The 16,532-nt window shown below is 40.9% G+C and overlaps 1 long non-coding RNA gene across 1 annotated transcript in view; it reads left to right on the top strand.

Annotated features, from left to right (window-relative positions):
• LOC125113342 (uncharacterized) overlaps window positions 1-16,532 on the top strand; it is a 35,563-nt gene that overhangs the window by 591 nt on the left and 18,440 nt on the right. Inside the window, exon 2 of the long non-coding RNA XR_007131418.1 lies at window positions 1,639-1,759. This is a non-coding gene — a long non-coding RNA (uncharacterized LOC125113342). The remainder of the gene's footprint in view (window positions 1-1,638; window positions 1,760-16,532) is intronic.

Genomic DNA, 16,532 nt, shown 5'->3' with positions numbered 1-16,532 from the left:
CGCAGAGCCCCTTGTCCTGATAGCGGGGGAGGCGGGGTGGAGGGTCGGGGGCTGTGCAGTGTGACTCCAGTAATAGCCATGAGCTTTCCAAAACAGGTGCACCCTCTTGTAAAGGCGTAATAGTTGCTCAGTAACCGTTGCATTAATGACTATATACATGTTATTTTCCAAATAGACTTACTCAGATGTTACAGCCTTTATTAGCCTTCAGTAAACTTTAAAGTGCCAGCCAAACACGTGATCCCTCAAGATGATGAAAGCGGTCTTTGTACCAACAATAGTTGTTGGTACAAAGGGCTCAGGTGTGTTGAGCCTGCCTTCTCTAGTGCTACTAAAAACGGGTCTGGGGGTGCAGCATCCTGCACAAGGAAGAAACTTAATACAGGTGCCAGTTCATGGGTCCCACTCCAGACCTGCAGAATCACAGTTTCTTCCATGGGTCCTAGAATGCTTTGTATGCATATGGACAAGGTTTGAGAGGCAAGGTTTACACCAGGACTGATCACCCCAGGCTTACAATGAAGATAACATGGCGAGTTTTAAGACCTGTGTGACCTCCCTCTCAGGTTCTGTCTGTTGGCCTGGGTGAGAGTGCATTTTTAAAAAATGAAGTGGAGTTGACATACCATATTGTATTTGTACAACATCGTTCAGGTAAACAATATAATTTATAGACTACAAATAAATTTGCCTTTTAATGGCCACACCTGCAGCCATTAAAATATGTATTATTATTTTCAAACAAATCAGTGATGTAAACAACTTGATGGTCTGGATCCTTGGTGCTGTGGAGTCTCAGCTCACCTGGGGACTCCTGTGAGTAGTCCTTTGGGTCAGATGGGCCCTGAGATGAGAAGGGCCTAAAGGACTTGAGGGCTAGTACCTGTGGGTAGATTGCTAAGGGCGACCCCTCACACAAGCCTAAACCCACCATGTGGTTTCCACCCACCCAGCAGCATCCACCCTAGGCAACAATGAGGAGCTCAGGCCCTGGGAATCAGGTCCAGGGAACTTGCACTTCTGGAAGTTCTTACCAGAGCCCTCATGGTGCTCAGTCGTCTCAGGTGTGCCATGCCTGATACTCTGAATACGGGTCTGAGGGAGTAACATCTGCACCAACAGAAAACTTGTTAAAGATGCCATTTCATTCCCCACAGGAGAATCATAATTGAAAGTGAGGCCCTGATCCCACCTCCCCCAAATGTGTATACACTTTAAAGCTTTGGAAGAAATGTCTGCTACATGGTTCCCATGCAGTTTCCCATTGATATTACATGATGAGTATTTAGAAATAACATCACCTGTGCCCTCCCCACAGACTCTATTGATCTGGGTGGAGGGTGGGAGCATCCATGTTAACTCCAGGTGATTCTGAGGTTGGGCCAGGTCTAAGCAGAAGGGTGCTGGGTACATTGGTGAGAGTTGCTTTCAGTCTTTGGTCCATTTGCCTTTGGGGAGGTGTGGGCATCTGCTCTACAATGGGGTAGAAGGGGCAGGGCTGCGTAGCCCACTTACTCTCTCCTGTAGCAGAATTGTTGGGCGTCTGTGTGAGCAGAGAGCACATGTAGACAGGAAATAAAAAGCTCATAGTTTGGTCTCCATGCAGGAGCTCATTGTTCTGAATCTCATTTTCGAAAGGCCGTCGAATGTTCTCAAGATACTGATGTGACTCCTCAACATACATTGGATGAGAAATGACCCAGAGCAGGAGGAAGAAGAGGGGGAAAAGGCCGCTTTTCAGGAAACTGTCCTGTCCCAGGTCAGAGGTTGTGTCTGCTTTTTCACCTGAAATGTCATGGATTGAGAATCTGTAAACTTTTAATTTTCTCCTTCTGTTGTTTTCAACAACTACGTGTTTTTTGTTTTTGTTTTTTTCCTTCTTGTGATAGTCAAAGTCAACTCTTTAGAATGCTTCTCTTCTGTGTTCCAGAGGCTTTTCCCATTGTCTGCATCCAGGCCCCTATAGAGCATGGAGAATTCTCACCATGAATTAATGAATTCAACTATTGAAATTATTCTTTTTGTGAAAGATGAACACGAGATGGCATTAATATCCAGTCATCCATGGGATGATTTTGGATGTTGAGTTATTAGTGAAGAAAGGGAAAGTGGAATGATTAATGTACATCTCAGTGCAATATGAGCTTACCAAAACAGGATTAAGGAAATGCCCTTTTTTTGCTAAGATTTGAATTTTTTCTGTTTCAGTTGATTTGCAGTGTTCTGTCAATTTCAGCTATACAGCAAAGTAACCCAGTCACACAATTCTCACATTATCCTCCATCATGTTCCATCGCACGTGACTAGATAGAGTTCCCTGTGCTCTACAGCCAGATCTCATTGCTTATCCACTCCAAATGCCATAGTTTGAGAAAATGCACTTTTAAATGGGATGTCATTAGTGGTCCAGATAACTTAAAAAGCTCTGAAAAAAAGTAATTAAGAAGGATTTACTCTGTGTATTGATAAGAAATACTATTTAAATATAGTATTAGAATCAGAATATGGGAGGTATATATGGACTGAAATTTGCATAAAACTTTTTTTCTTGATAGTTTCAGGTTGTAATTATGTATTTTTTCCCAGAATACCTACAGCAGTGATAATGTCTTGTTTACTTCAGTCACCTGACAATCATTTGTCCCATTGCACCTGTTCACTGGTTCAGATGCTTTCTGTAAGATTCCTCTGTTATGAAGTTCATAGGTATATTTTTTTTTACCTTTAGTAAGGGTTTGGTGTGATTCACTGAGAAATGCGAATAAACTATCACAGTAAATTTGGAAACTCATTTCTTAGTTTGCCTTTGTTCTTTATTGTGGTTGGGAAAAATTAAGATCTAGTCTCTTGGCAGGTTTGATGATTATAATACAATACCATTAGGAGTTCCTATTGTGGCTCAGCAGTAACGAACCCGACTAGCATCCATGAGGACACGGGTTTGATCCCTGGCCTCGCTCAGCAGGTTAAGGATCTGGTGTAGCTGTGACTGTGGTTGGCAGCTATAACTTCAATTTGACCTCTAGCCTGGGAACTTCCATATGCCACAGGTGCGGCCCTAAAAAGAAAAAAAAATATTCCATTGCCTTTATTAACTATACTGTGCATCAGATCTTTCGGAATCAAAATTAGTTAAAAGTTTGTACCCTTAGGCATTCCTGATGTGGTGCAGCGGAAACGAATCTGACTAGGAACCATGAGGTTACAGGTTCAATCCCTGGCCTCGCTCAGTGGGTTAAGGATCCGGCGTTGCCTTGAGTTGTGGTGTAGATCACAGACACGGCTCAGGTCTGGCGTTGGTGTGGCTGTGGTGTAGGCCAGCAGCAACAGCCCCGATTAGACCCCTAGCCTGGGAACCTCCACATGCAGGTGCAACCCTAAAAGGACAAAAGACAAAAAAAAAATTTGTACCCTTAAACAATATCTCTCCTATTCTCCCACACCCACACCTCAGCCCCTGGTAACCAACATTCTATTCTTTGTTCTGTGAGTTTGGCTTTTTTTTTTGGATTTTTACCTGTAAATGGTATCACATAGTATTTGTCTTTCTCTTTTTGAACTTATCTCAGCATAATGTGCCCAGGGTACATCACTGTTGAAAATGGTAAACTTTCTTTCTAACAGCTGAATAATACCCAATGTATGTATATAGATAAATGTATAGATATCACATCTTTCTTATCCATTTACCTCTTTTTAATAATTATTTTTAGGGCCACACCTGCGGCATATGAAGTTGATGGGCTAAGGGTCAAATTGGAGCTACAGCTGCTGGCCTACACCACAGCTCACAGTAACACCAGATCGTTAACCCACTGAGCAAGGCCAGGGATCGAACCTCCATCCTCATGGATACTAGTGAGATTCTTTTCTGCTGAGCCACAATGGGAACTTCCTATTTTTACTTTTTTGATAAACCTTCATTTTGTTTTCCATAGTATCTGCAAAAATTATATCCCTACTAAAAGTTCACAAGCATTCCCTTTTGTCCACATCCTCAGCAATGCTTACTGTCTCTTGTCTCTTTGATGATAGCCATTCTAACAGGTGTGAGATAATATCTTACTATGGTTTTGATTTGCATTGTACTGATGATTAGTCAAGTTGAGCAGATTTTCATATGGCTATTGGCCATCCGTATGTCTTTTTTGGGAAAAAAATCTATTTCCTTTGCTCATTCATACCTTGCATTGTTTGGTTTCTTGTGGCATGAGTTTTTTAATTTTGACTGTATGCCCTATATCTAATATATGGTTTTCATTTTTTCCCATTTAATAGTTGGCTTTTTTGTTGTACAAAAGCTTTTAGGTTTGATTTATTCTTGGTTGTTGACTTTTGCTTTTGTATTTTTGCTTTTAGTGTCATATCCAAAAATAATCATCAAAACCAACGGGGAGGAGTTTCTTACATTTTCTTTTTCTTTTTTAAAAAATTACAGTTCATTTACAATGTTGTGCTAATTGTATAGCAAAGTGACCCAGTCATACATATATGTATACATTCTTTTTCTCATATTATCTTCCATCATTTTCTATCCTAAGAGATGGGAATATAGTTCCCTGTGCTATATAGTAGGATCTCGTTGCTTATCCATTTTATTTAATTATTTTTTTGTCTTTTTGCCTTTTCTAGGGCTGCTCCCGTGGCATATGGAGGTTCCCAGGCTGGGGTCTAATCGGAGCTGTAGCTGCCAGCCTACACCACAGCCACAGCAATGCGGCATCTGAGCCACATCTGCAACCTACACCACAGTCACGGCAACACCGGATCCTTAACCCACTGAGCAAGGCCAGGGATCGAACCCACAACCTCGTGGTTCCTAGTCGCATTCGTTAACCACTGAGCCACAAAGGGAACTCCGCTTATCCATTTTAAATGTAATAGTTTGCATCTACTAACTTCAAGCTCCCAGTGCATTCCACTTCTTCCCCTCTCCTCCATATGTTTTCTTTTAGGACTTAAAGGTATCAAGTCTTAGATCTATCTTCAGTTACTTCTTGTGAGTGGATTAAGATAGGCATCTAATTCTGTATTTTGCTAGTGTTTATCCAAGTTGTCCAACACCATTTATTGCAAGCATTATTTCTGTGTGGTTGTTCTTGGTTACCTTATCAAAAATCTTATATTTGGGAGGTTTAATTCTGGGCTGTCTATTCTGTCCCATTGCTCTGGCTGTCTATTTTTATGCCACCACCATGGTGTTTTAATAGTGTTTTATAGATTGTAGTAGAGTTTGAAATGAGGAACTCTGATGCCTCTGGTTTTGTTCTTTGTCAGGATTCTTTTGGCTATTCAGTTCTTTTCTGTTCCATAAAAAGCTTAGAATTGATTTTTCTATTTCTGTGGAGAATGCCGTTGAATCTTTCAGAGAGATTTCTTTGACTCTACAGGTGGCATTAGGACCTTTTAATCTTACAAATTCCTCTGATCTATGATCTTCCCATTTATTAGTGTCTTCAATTTATTTTGTGTCTTGTAGTGTTCAATGAAGAGACTTCCCCCAACTTTGTTAAATTTATTCCAAGGTATTTTATCATTTTTGATGCTATCGTAAATTAGATACTTTTTATTTTTTCAGATGTTTTGCTAGTTGTGTATAGAAATACAATTGATGTATATTGATTTTATATACTGCAATTTTACCTACTTTGGGATTCCTTGGGATATTTTAATACACTAAATAATACCATCTTCAAATAATGAAATATTTAGTTCTTCTGATTTGGATGCCTTTCTTTGTCTTGCCTAATTGCTCCAGCTAATACTTCCAGTGCTGTTTTGGATAAGAGTGAATAAGTGGGCATCACTGCCTTGTTCATCTTAGAAGAGCAGCTTTTACCTTTCTACCATTGAGTGTGATGTTAGTCATGGGCTTGTTACATGTGGCCTTAATTATGTTGAAGGATCTTCCTGCCAGACTCAGTCTGTTCAGAGTTTATAATCATAAGAGAACTTCCCCTTGTCCAGTGCTTTCTCTGCATCTATTGAAATGATCAGGATTTTAATTTTTTACTCTATTAATGTGGTGTATCCCACATACATGTGTATGTTGAACCATTCTTACATCCCACTTGATCACAGTGTATAATCCTATTAATGTATTGTGTAATTCGACTCGCTGATATTTTGTTTAGAATGTTTACATCTATATTAACCAGCGTTATTGGCCTGCAGATTTTTTTGCTTGTAGAATCTTTATCTGGCTTTGGTATCCTGGAAATGCTGGCCTCATAGAACAAGTTTGAAAGTATTCCTTTCTTTTCAGTTTTTTGGAAGAGTTTGAGAATTGTGTTAACTCCTCTTCATAGGATTGGTAGAATTCACCAGTAAAGTCGTCTGGTTCCTGAGTTTCCTGTGTTAGGAGTTTTTTGATTATTGATTCAATCCCTTGTTTTTGGTGTGTTCAGGTTTTCTGTTTTTTCTTGATTCAGTCTTGATAGGTAGTGAGTTTCTAGGAATTATCAGTTTCTTCTAGAGTATCTAATTTGTTGGCATATAATTGTTCCTAGTAGTCTCTTATGATGCTGTATTTCTGTAGCATCAGGTGTAATGTCTCCTCCCTCATTTCTAATCTTGGGTCTTCTCTCTTTTTTCCTAGTCTAGCTAAAAGTTTGTGAATTTTATGGTTTTTAAAATCCAGCTTTAATTTGTTGATCCTTCCTATTGATTTTCTCGTATATATTTTATTTTACTCTATAATCTTTCTTATATCCTTCCTTTGGTAACTTTGGAGTAAATTTCTTCTTTTTCTAGTTATTTGAGGTTGATTGTTTTGAGAACTTTCTAATTTCTTGTCATGCACTTATTGCTATAAACTTTCCTCTCTGAACTGCTTTTGCAGCATTCCTTAGGATTGAGTATGCTGTATTTCCACTTTCATTTAATGTTTTTAAAAAATTTTCTATTTAGATTTCTTTTTTGACCCACTGAATATTCAGAAGTGTACTGTTTAGTTTCTAAGTATTTGTAGACTTTACAGATACTGTCTTGTTGATTTCTAGTTGTGTACCATTGTGTTCAGATAGCTGGTATAATATGGATCTCCTTAAATTTGCTAAGACGTGTTTGTGTCCTATTATATATGACCTGTTGTGGAGTATGTTCCATGCACACTTGAGAATAAATTGTTGGATGAAGTGTTCTATATATGCCTGAAAAGTCCTTTTGTTGTAACATATAGACCAGTGTTTTCTTGTTGACTTACCATATGGGGTGATCTATCCATTGCTGCGAGTGGAGTATTGAAGTCCCCTACTGGTATTGAAGTGTCTGTTTCTCCCATCAGATCTGTTTTTGCTTATATTTGGTGCTCTGTGTTGGGTGTGTATATATTTACAATTGTTCTTTCTTCTTGCTGTATTGACCCTTGTATCATCACATAATGACCTTCTTTGTGTCTTTTATTGTTTTTGGCTTAACATCTATTTCATGTACCTAGGGCTAGCCTCACATTATTTAGCTTCCACTTGCATGGAATATAATCTTCCATCTGTCATTACTTTGAGTTTGTGTCTTTAAAGCAGAAACGAGTGTCTTATATGCACTTATGGGCCTTATTTTATTTTTTTTTTATCCAGCCAGCCACTCTATGGTTTTAATTTGTGAATTAAGTCCATTTACATTTACAGTGATTTTTGTTATGGAAGGGCTTATTACTACCACCAGTTTTTTGCTTTCTGATTTTGTATTTCCATTGTATCTTTTCCCCTTCCGTGTCTACCTTTGTAAATTGGTGGTTTACCATGTTGGTAAGCCTTTTAAATGTTTGTGATCCTACTAAAGATTTTTGCTTTGTGGTTAGCATGAGGCATACATAAAACATCTCATAGTTAAAAACAGTCCATTTTATACTGATAGAAACTTATCTTTGCATTTTTATAAATGTTCCATTCCCTTATTCTCTTCCTTTTATATTTTTTATGTCATAGTATACTTCATTTTATTCTGCATATTTGTTAAAAAGCTATTGTAAGAGTTCCTGCTATGGCATAGTGGGTTAAGGATTTGGCATTGTCTCTGTGGTAGCTCAGGCACGAGTTTGATCCCTGGCCCAGCAACTTCCATATGCTCTGGGTACGGCTGAAAAATTAAAAAAAGAAAAAGAAAAAGCTATCATAGCCATAGATTTTCCTATTACATTTTTCATTCCATTCATTTGAGCTCTGGAATGTTTTTGGATCTTTTCTACAATGTTTGTCATATTTTTCTCCTCTTCATTTTTTTTTTTCTGATTTTATTGAATTGTCTTTCTGTCTTTCCTTGTAGCTCACTGAGGTTTCTTATAACAGCATTTTAAAATTATTTATTTGAGGCGTTCCCGTCGTGGTGCAGCAGAAACGAATCTGACTAGGAACCATGAGGGTGCGGGTTTGATCCCTGGCCTTGCTCAGTGGGTTAAGGATCCGGCGTTGCCATGAGCTTTGGTGTGGGTCACAGACAAGGCTCGGATCTGGCCTTGCTGTGGCTGTGATGTAGGCCGGCAGCTACAGCTCTGATTGGACCCCCAGCGTGGAAACCTCCGTATGCCATGGGTGGCTCTAGAAAAGACAAAAAAAAAAGACCAAAAAAAAAAAAAATTTATTTATTGGGTAGACTGCAAATTTCTGAGTCTTTAGGATTGATAACTTGAAGACTTTTGTAATCTTCTAGTGATGTTAGGTTACTTTGATTTTTCTTTTTAATGTTCCTGGGGTTTTGTGCTACTGTCTTCACTTTTGCTCCAGCAGTTATGTCTTCAGGAGAGAAATGCCTTCTGTCATCCCTCTAGAATTAGAGATTCTGAGGCGTTCTCAGACCTTTTTGAGTAAACCTGTTTTGTGCTTCTTAATACATCTTTTGGCAGAATTCTCTCTTTTGATCTTGGAACACAACGGGCTGGGTGCTGATAGCCCCTTTTTTTCTCCTAAGGCTGGTGCTGATGCAGAAATTTATGGTCTGTCTTTGGCCTGCAGACATGAGCCAACTTTCTGTGTGTTTTCAAGCTGCCTGCCCAAGCTTGCACTCACTGCCTTGGTTGGGAGCATACATGGCTCACTGGCCACAGTGTGGGGATCTGTGTTGGTAAGCTGTGCAGAGCACCGAAGGTGCCCATTGGCCAGTTGGGAGGACCTGTGGGTGAGGCATCCCTATTGCTCATGGGTGGGCTTCCTGATGGAGTCTGTGATACAGCCAGTAGAATCTGCACCATATTAATACCTTAAAAGAATCCTTTCTGCTACGTCTTCCCACCCCCTCATGAATAAGGAGGTCATGCAACTCGTAAATCAGCACTCCGGGTGAGGCAAGAAAACAGTGTGTCTTTTTGACAGCATCCCACACAGTTGCAGAAGCCACATGCTAACTCACAGGCTCTCACTTGCTCTTGAAGAAATGGTGGGCCAGGAAGGTCTCTCTTGGCCCTGAGTTGTGCAGTCTGGGGGGAGGCCTGATATTGGCAGAGTGAAACTATTCCTTTTACTTTGTCCAATGCATCCACACTCATACATTTCCCCCCCCCCTCCAACATTGTGCTAGTATTTCTCTACTAGAAAACCGAATATCCACAAAGATGCTTTTGTTCATAAGTGATGGATTCAAATAGTATTTTCCAGGTACCCCTGGGCTGTAGCCAGTAGGATATGGATGACCACAGATGAGCACAACGTCTGGAGCTGAGACTGAGGTCTCTATGCCTGTTACCCTGGACACGGGTGGGTGAGCCTCCTCCTGGCCCCTAGATGTATAATGCTGGGTCCCAAAGCTCCCACAAAGACACTTCTGTCTCTGAATGAAGCCAAGTTGTTGTTGAAGAGAAGACATGACGAGGCACATCTTATTCAACCATAATACTCATGTAACTCCTCCCTGAAATATATTCAAGTTGAGTAACTCAACCTGAACTTCTTTACTTTGCTTTTATCTTTTCCTTGGTCTTGAGGCCTCAACCAGGATGGCATCTGGAGTGTTCCTCACTAAGGGAAGACGTCCCTGAGACAGATTCTCACATGGAAAAATGATTAGGTTCTTTGCCCCTGTTAATAGAATTCCATTCTCTATAAAGCCACCCACACATTCTTGACCCAGGTCCAAGTTTCTCCTCATGCTGGACAAAGACTAGAACAAGTTAGGGAGCTGTTATCCTTGCTCTTCACGTATGGGAGTTCTCAGACGTGGCCTCATACCGTTACTACTTGGAAAACTTTTTAAAATTCCCTTGCCCAGGACTTTAAAGGATTCAGTAAATTGTATTTCCAGGCATCAATATTTTAAAAAGACCATTATGTTATTCAAATTTGCTGTCAAGTTGAGAATAAATACGCTTGTCCTACTTAATTAAAAAAAAAATGTTCAGGTTGAGTCACCTAAAAATATTGCTAAAATGTACTTTTTTTTTTTTGGTCTTTTGTTGTTGTTGTTGTTGCTATTTCTTGGGCCGCTCCCACGGCATATGGAGGTTCCCAGGCTAGGGGTTGAATCGGAGCTGTAGCCACCGGCCTACGCCAGAGCCACAGCAACGCGGGATCCGAGCCGCGTCTGCAACCTACACCACAGCTCACGGCAACGCCGGATCGTTAACCCACTGAGCAAGGGCAGGGACCGAACCCGCAACCTCATGGTTCCTAGTCGGATTCGTTAACTACTGCACCACGACGGGAACTCCTAAAATGTACTTTCTGATTTAGGAGACCTGAGTTATGTCTGAAAGCCTGACACCTGAACACAATTCAGGAGCATAGACGACGCTGAGACTGTTAAGATCCAGTTTTACACTCAAGTAAATAAAACTTAGTGACCAAAAACCTTACAAGACATGACTGGAAGTGAAAATATCTGTATAATATACATTGGGAGGATCTCATTATAAGAAACTAACCAAATATCATTTCCAGTGATTTTTTTTTAATGGCTGCATCCATGGCATACCGGAAATTGCCAAACCAGGGACTGAATTTGAGCCACAACTGCAACCTTCACCGCAGCTGCAGCAATGCGTATCCTTTAACCCACTGGGCCAGGCGGAGGATCAAACCTGTGCCTCTGCAGCGACCTGTGCTGCTGCAGTTGGATTCTTAACCCACTGCACCACAGTGGGAACTCCCATTTCCATGATTTTTAATAACCAAAACGTATAACATGAAGAGAATATCCTCCATTATGGCGCTGAATAGAACTCTCAGAGGCAAAAATTCTAGTTTCAAGAAAGGCTCAGCTTAAAAAACACAGACACTTTCATCCCTAAAGTTGTCTGCTTTATCCAGAGATTCCCAAATTCCAGTCACTAGAACACTGAGGACAAATAAATTTTAATTAATAGCTTCCTACTGGCTATCAGTTGGCTTAATATCTTCCGGTGTGTTGACTCAGTTTCTTACTCATTTACTAGTATTTTCCTTTGTTTTTCCTGCAGTTTTATTGAGATATAATTGATGTACAGTACAATGGAAGTTGGAGGTGTACAGCCTAACTTAATATATTGCAAAAGGATTAGCAAAGAATTTAAAAATTTTCTACTTTCCCAAACACCTCATAGGACAGTTTGGTAATCTCCATTTAAAGCTCAAGTGAAATTAACGTAATTCATAACATTACATCAAATGGGCTGTGGAACCCTCTGTATTACTTGGTGTTCTGAAATGTCTACATATACCATAGTTGGGGGACGGCTAATTCATGGGACAAATTCTGCTCTTTTCTTTCACTCGAGTAGTCACCTCCAAGTCGTATTAGACTGGAGCTAAGTCTTCCCTGCCATGGGGGTGAATCACTCTCCTTGGGGGGGAGACGAGAAGGCCCTCGTGGAGAACATGGACTGGGACGTGGGTCAGTATCACCGAGTCCCCTAAGATGTGAAACATCTGACTTGGAGGAGGAGGCTTCTCAGGAGGATGAAATAAGTAGTTCTGAACCTGGAGCACCTCCCCCACCCCTTGTCCCACCATGAAGACAATTCTGAGGGGTTGGTCTGGAATGTGCAGAGATGGGGGCGTGGGGGACAGTGCAGGCCTGGATTGGGCTCGGGTAAGGTGAGCTGGGTAGAGGCTGGGAGTTAACACTCAGCCCTGGGGCAGGTGGCCGTATGGTCATGTGGTGCCCCTGTTTGTGCCCAAGTCCAGTTGTTCTGGGAAGAGGATGAAGACCGTGGGCAGTAACATAGATCAGGTCCCAGAGTAGCCTCAGAAGATAAGGACCTAGTTTTTTTCTTGAGGGGGTGGGGGGTGTACTATGAAGGGGAAGGTTCTAGCAAATCTGAATGGAGACCCAGGCAGGTCTCTTGCCCGGCGCCTAGGTTTGGAGTCCAGATCACATTTTTGCCTAATAGGCTCTGGTCTGGGCATTGAGTCCTTGGGACACTTGACTTGTGCCTCGTGGTTAAGAACATAGTCCAGACATGGTCTTGGTGGCAAGCTGGGGAACATCGTAGGAGAAGGGAGCAGGCCTGTTGTCTCTCATCTTGGCAATGTTTGGGCACTGACCGATGTGCTGGGGTGCAGATGGTGACATAATGATGATATCCTCACCTTGTCCTTTATCTGGTCCACAAGTTGAGAGCAGAGAGTTCTGTATAGAGCTCTTGATGTAGGGCCGTGCAAGGCAGACGGCCCTCCTCGTCAGCTGTCTTGAGTGTGGGTGACCTGTGAAAATATCCTCGAGGGATTTTTTTTATTGATCACGTGGACAGCACTTGGCTTGGAAGGATGCTGTGGAAAGACACCACAACTATAAGGTATATTTGAATTGCTTCTCAGTCACGAGAAAAAAATAGAAGCAACCAAATAACTATATTTGGAACATAAGGAATTAAATTTCACTGTAAAATAAAAACAATGATTTGACATATGAAGAGGCACCCAACTTCAGTGATGCTCAGGGGAAAGTACATTACAATGCCAATGTAATAGTTTTATTTCTATTACATTGGAAACCTGAAGTGCCTTTGTAGCATCTCTTGTCAAAATCAATGGAAATGAGCCCTTTGATAGACTCTTGCGGGGAGTATATGTGACGAATGTCCTTTTAAAGGCAGTTTGTTCCTTCCTTTGCTTCTTCAGATTCTGGGCTTTAGGGACTCTGTGGGATTGATGTTTGTGTGGTGACCTTGATATTTGCTGTGTCCCTGGGCCTCTGCTCAGTCTCCCTCAGACACTGATCATTTGATTTCCTGAAATAGAAGAAAAAAGGCCAAAAAGTCACTTAGAAATTGAATTAAGATGTTGGGATAGAGGATGTGGAACTCATCTCCTTCCACAGATACATCAAAAATCAATCCACATGTGGGGAGTTCCCACTGTGGCGCAACGGAAATGAATCTGACTAGTATCCATGAGGATGCGGGTTGGATCCCTGGCCTTGCTCAGTGGGCTAAGGATCCCATGTTGCCACGAACTGTGATGTAGGTCGCAGATGTGGCTTGGATCCTGCGTTGCTGTGGCTGTGGTGTAGGCTGACAACTGTGGCTCTGATTCGACCCCTAGCCTGGGAATGTTCATATGCTGTGGATGTGGCCCTAATAAAAAAAAAAAAATCCACATATGGAACAATCCTCACAGAATACCTACTGAATGCTAGCAGGACATCTCAGAGACCCAGAAGTGCAAGAAAGATCTCCACATAACCAAAAGGATGAAAGAATTTTTTAAAAAGGAAGAAAAGGGGACAGGACCTGACCCTGGGAGGGAGCTGTGAAAGAGGAAAGGTTCCTTCACCCTGGGAGGAGCTTTCACCTGCAGGGAGGTCAGCTGGGGCAGAGAGGGAGCTTCAGAGGCTTGGAGGAGCTCAGTAGCCCGGTGGCAGCAGACAAAACAGACCAGCACAGAGGCTCGGCGCTGCTGCACAGCATCCCCAGCCTAAGACTGGTAGGTGCAGCGGCTGGGTGCTGAAACAGGTTTCAGAGGACAGACCAGGGGAGAGGACTGGGGTTGGCCGCATGGGGACAGCCCAGAGGGACTGGAGTGTGGTTCAGGCTGCACCCAGGGGTATACGCGGAAGCAGCCCAGGCCTGGCGCACAAGCCTGTCTCAGCATGCTCACACAGGCCCTTCAGGATTCATAGTTCAGTATGTTGTTAGCTTTGGACTTGTCATGACTTTTAGTGTATTGAGGTATATTCCTTCTGTAACTAATTTCTTGAGACTTTATCATGAAGTGAAGTTGGATTTTGTCAAATATTTCTTCCGTATCTATTAATATTTTCCCTTTATTCCCTCGATGTGATGTATCACAATTATCAATGGCCATACGTTGAGCTACCCTTGCATCCAGGCTCCCACATGATCATGATGAATGATCTTTTTTGTGCGCTGTTGAGTTTAGTTGGCCAGTATTGTGAGTATAGTTCATCTTTGTTTTTCAGGGATGCTGACCTGTACTTTTCTCATAGTGCCCTTGCCTTGTTTTGATATTGGGGTAATAGCTTTCATCATCAGATGGTTTGAAAGTGCTCCTTCCTGTTTAAATTTTTGCAAGTATTTGAGAAGTTTTGGCTTTTACTGATCTGTACATATGTTCTGTTTCTTAACTATTTAATTTCAGTAGGTTGTTTGTTTCTAGGAGTTTGTCCTTGCATTTCTTTCTAGGTAACCTAAGTTATATAGGATTATTAATAGTAGTCTTTTATTGCATTTTCTATTTCTGAGGCATCACTGTATAATGATGTCCCTTTATCTTAGTTATTCTGCTAACTAAAGTTTGTCAATTTTAGCTTTTCCAAAAATCTCAATATTATTTATCTTTCTACTATTTTTGTTGTCTCAGTTATTTTTATAACTGCTCTAATCCTTATTATTTATTTCATTCTGCCAACATTGGGCATGTTCTTTTTCTAGTGCCTTTAGTTGTAAAGTTAGGTTGGGAATTTTTTTTCCTTAGAAACAAAAGATTTTTAATACTTATGGCATAAACAGGCATGAGCGTAATATTGTATTGGTTCTCCCTCCCCCCAGTTCCCACTGGGGTGACGCAGAGGGATCCAGTTGGGTGCTGTGTTACTCTGAGGAACACTGAGTTCGAGGGCTCCACTGCTTTGAAAATGAGAGCTTAGCAATGTTCTTGTTTGTCTGAGAGACATTGTCTCATTCCTCAAGGCTGTTCATTACACACTCGCAACATCTGGCTCAGGTAAAATGCTGTCAGGGCATGCATTCTTTTTTTAAATTGAGTAGTTGATGTACAATGTTAGTTTCAGGTGTACAACGTAATGATTCAACATTTAAGTGTTTTGCAAAAGGATCGTCATGATGAGTCAAGGAACCACCTGTCTCCATCCACAATTATTGTAATACCACGAACCATAGCCTCGATAATATGTATTAAGTTCTTGTTACTTTTTTATAACTGGCATTTTATACTTAGGCTCCTTCACCTGTCTTGCCCAACACCCACTCATCTCCTCTCTTGCAGTTAGCAAGTTTTCAGTGTCTTACTGAAGGACTGATTTTGTTGTTTTTAGAGTCCACATATAAGTAAGATCATGTGCTATCTGTCTTTTTTTATGTGACTTATTTCACTTAGCATAATACTCTCTAGGTGCAGCCATGTTGTCAACAATGGAAAATTTCATGTCTATGTACATGACTGTATATGTACCCATGTGTATGTATGTATATATATATACATGTATACACATCTTTTTTACCCATTTATCTATCATTGCACATTTAGGCTGCTACCATATATTAGCTATTGTAAATTATGTTGCAATGAACATAGGGGTTCATATATCGCTTATATTTTTTTGGCCATGCCCACAGCACGCAGAGGTTCCCAGGCCAGAGATCAGACCTGTGCCACACAAGTGGCAATGCCAGATCCTTAACCTGCTGAGCTACCAGGGAACTCCCTCTTTAGTTTTCTGTATTGTTTTATTTTCCTTGGATAAATAACCAAAAGTAGAATTGCTAGATCATATGGTAGTTTTATTTTTTTTATGTTTTTTTTTCTCTTTTTAGAGCCACACCTACAGCATATAGAAGCTCCCAGGCAAGGGGTCAAATCAGAGCTGCAGCTTGAGCCTACACCACAGCCAAAGCGACAACAGATCTGAGGTGCATCTGCGGCCTACACTGAACTCACTGAGCGAGGCCAGGGATTAAACCCACATTCTCAGGGACACTATGTTGGGTTCCTAACCCACTGAGCCACCATGGGAACTTCTATTTTTTTATGTTTCAGGACCCTCCCTACTGTTTTCAGTAGTAGCTGCACTGATTTACATTCTTACCAGCAGTGCAGCTAAGTTCTCTTTTCTACACATGCTCAGCAATACTGTATTGTCATTTTGATGACAGCCATTCTAACAACTGTAGGCTGATATCTTTTTGTAGTTTTGATTTGTATTTCCTAATAATTAGTGATGTTGAGCATATTTCCCTGTGACTTTTGGTCTTCTGGGTTTTTTGTTTTTCGCAAAATGTATATTTAGCTCCTCTATCTAATTATTTTTGTTCATTTTTTTTAAAAAATGAACTATATTGACAATATTATATTAGTTTCAGGTGTACAGCATAGTGACCCAGTATTTTTTTACAGATTATCCTTGATTAAAAGTTATTATGGGGA

The sequence above is a fragment of the Phacochoerus africanus genome, chromosome 13, assembly GCF_016906955.1.
Source record: "Phacochoerus africanus isolate WHEZ1 chromosome 13, ROS_Pafr_v1, whole genome shotgun sequence".
Taxonomy (NCBI): Eukaryota; Metazoa; Chordata; class Mammalia; order Artiodactyla; family Suidae; genus Phacochoerus; species Phacochoerus africanus.
The sequence above is the reverse complement of the archived record's forward strand: the minus strand, read 5'-3'. Positions and strand labels throughout refer to the sequence as shown.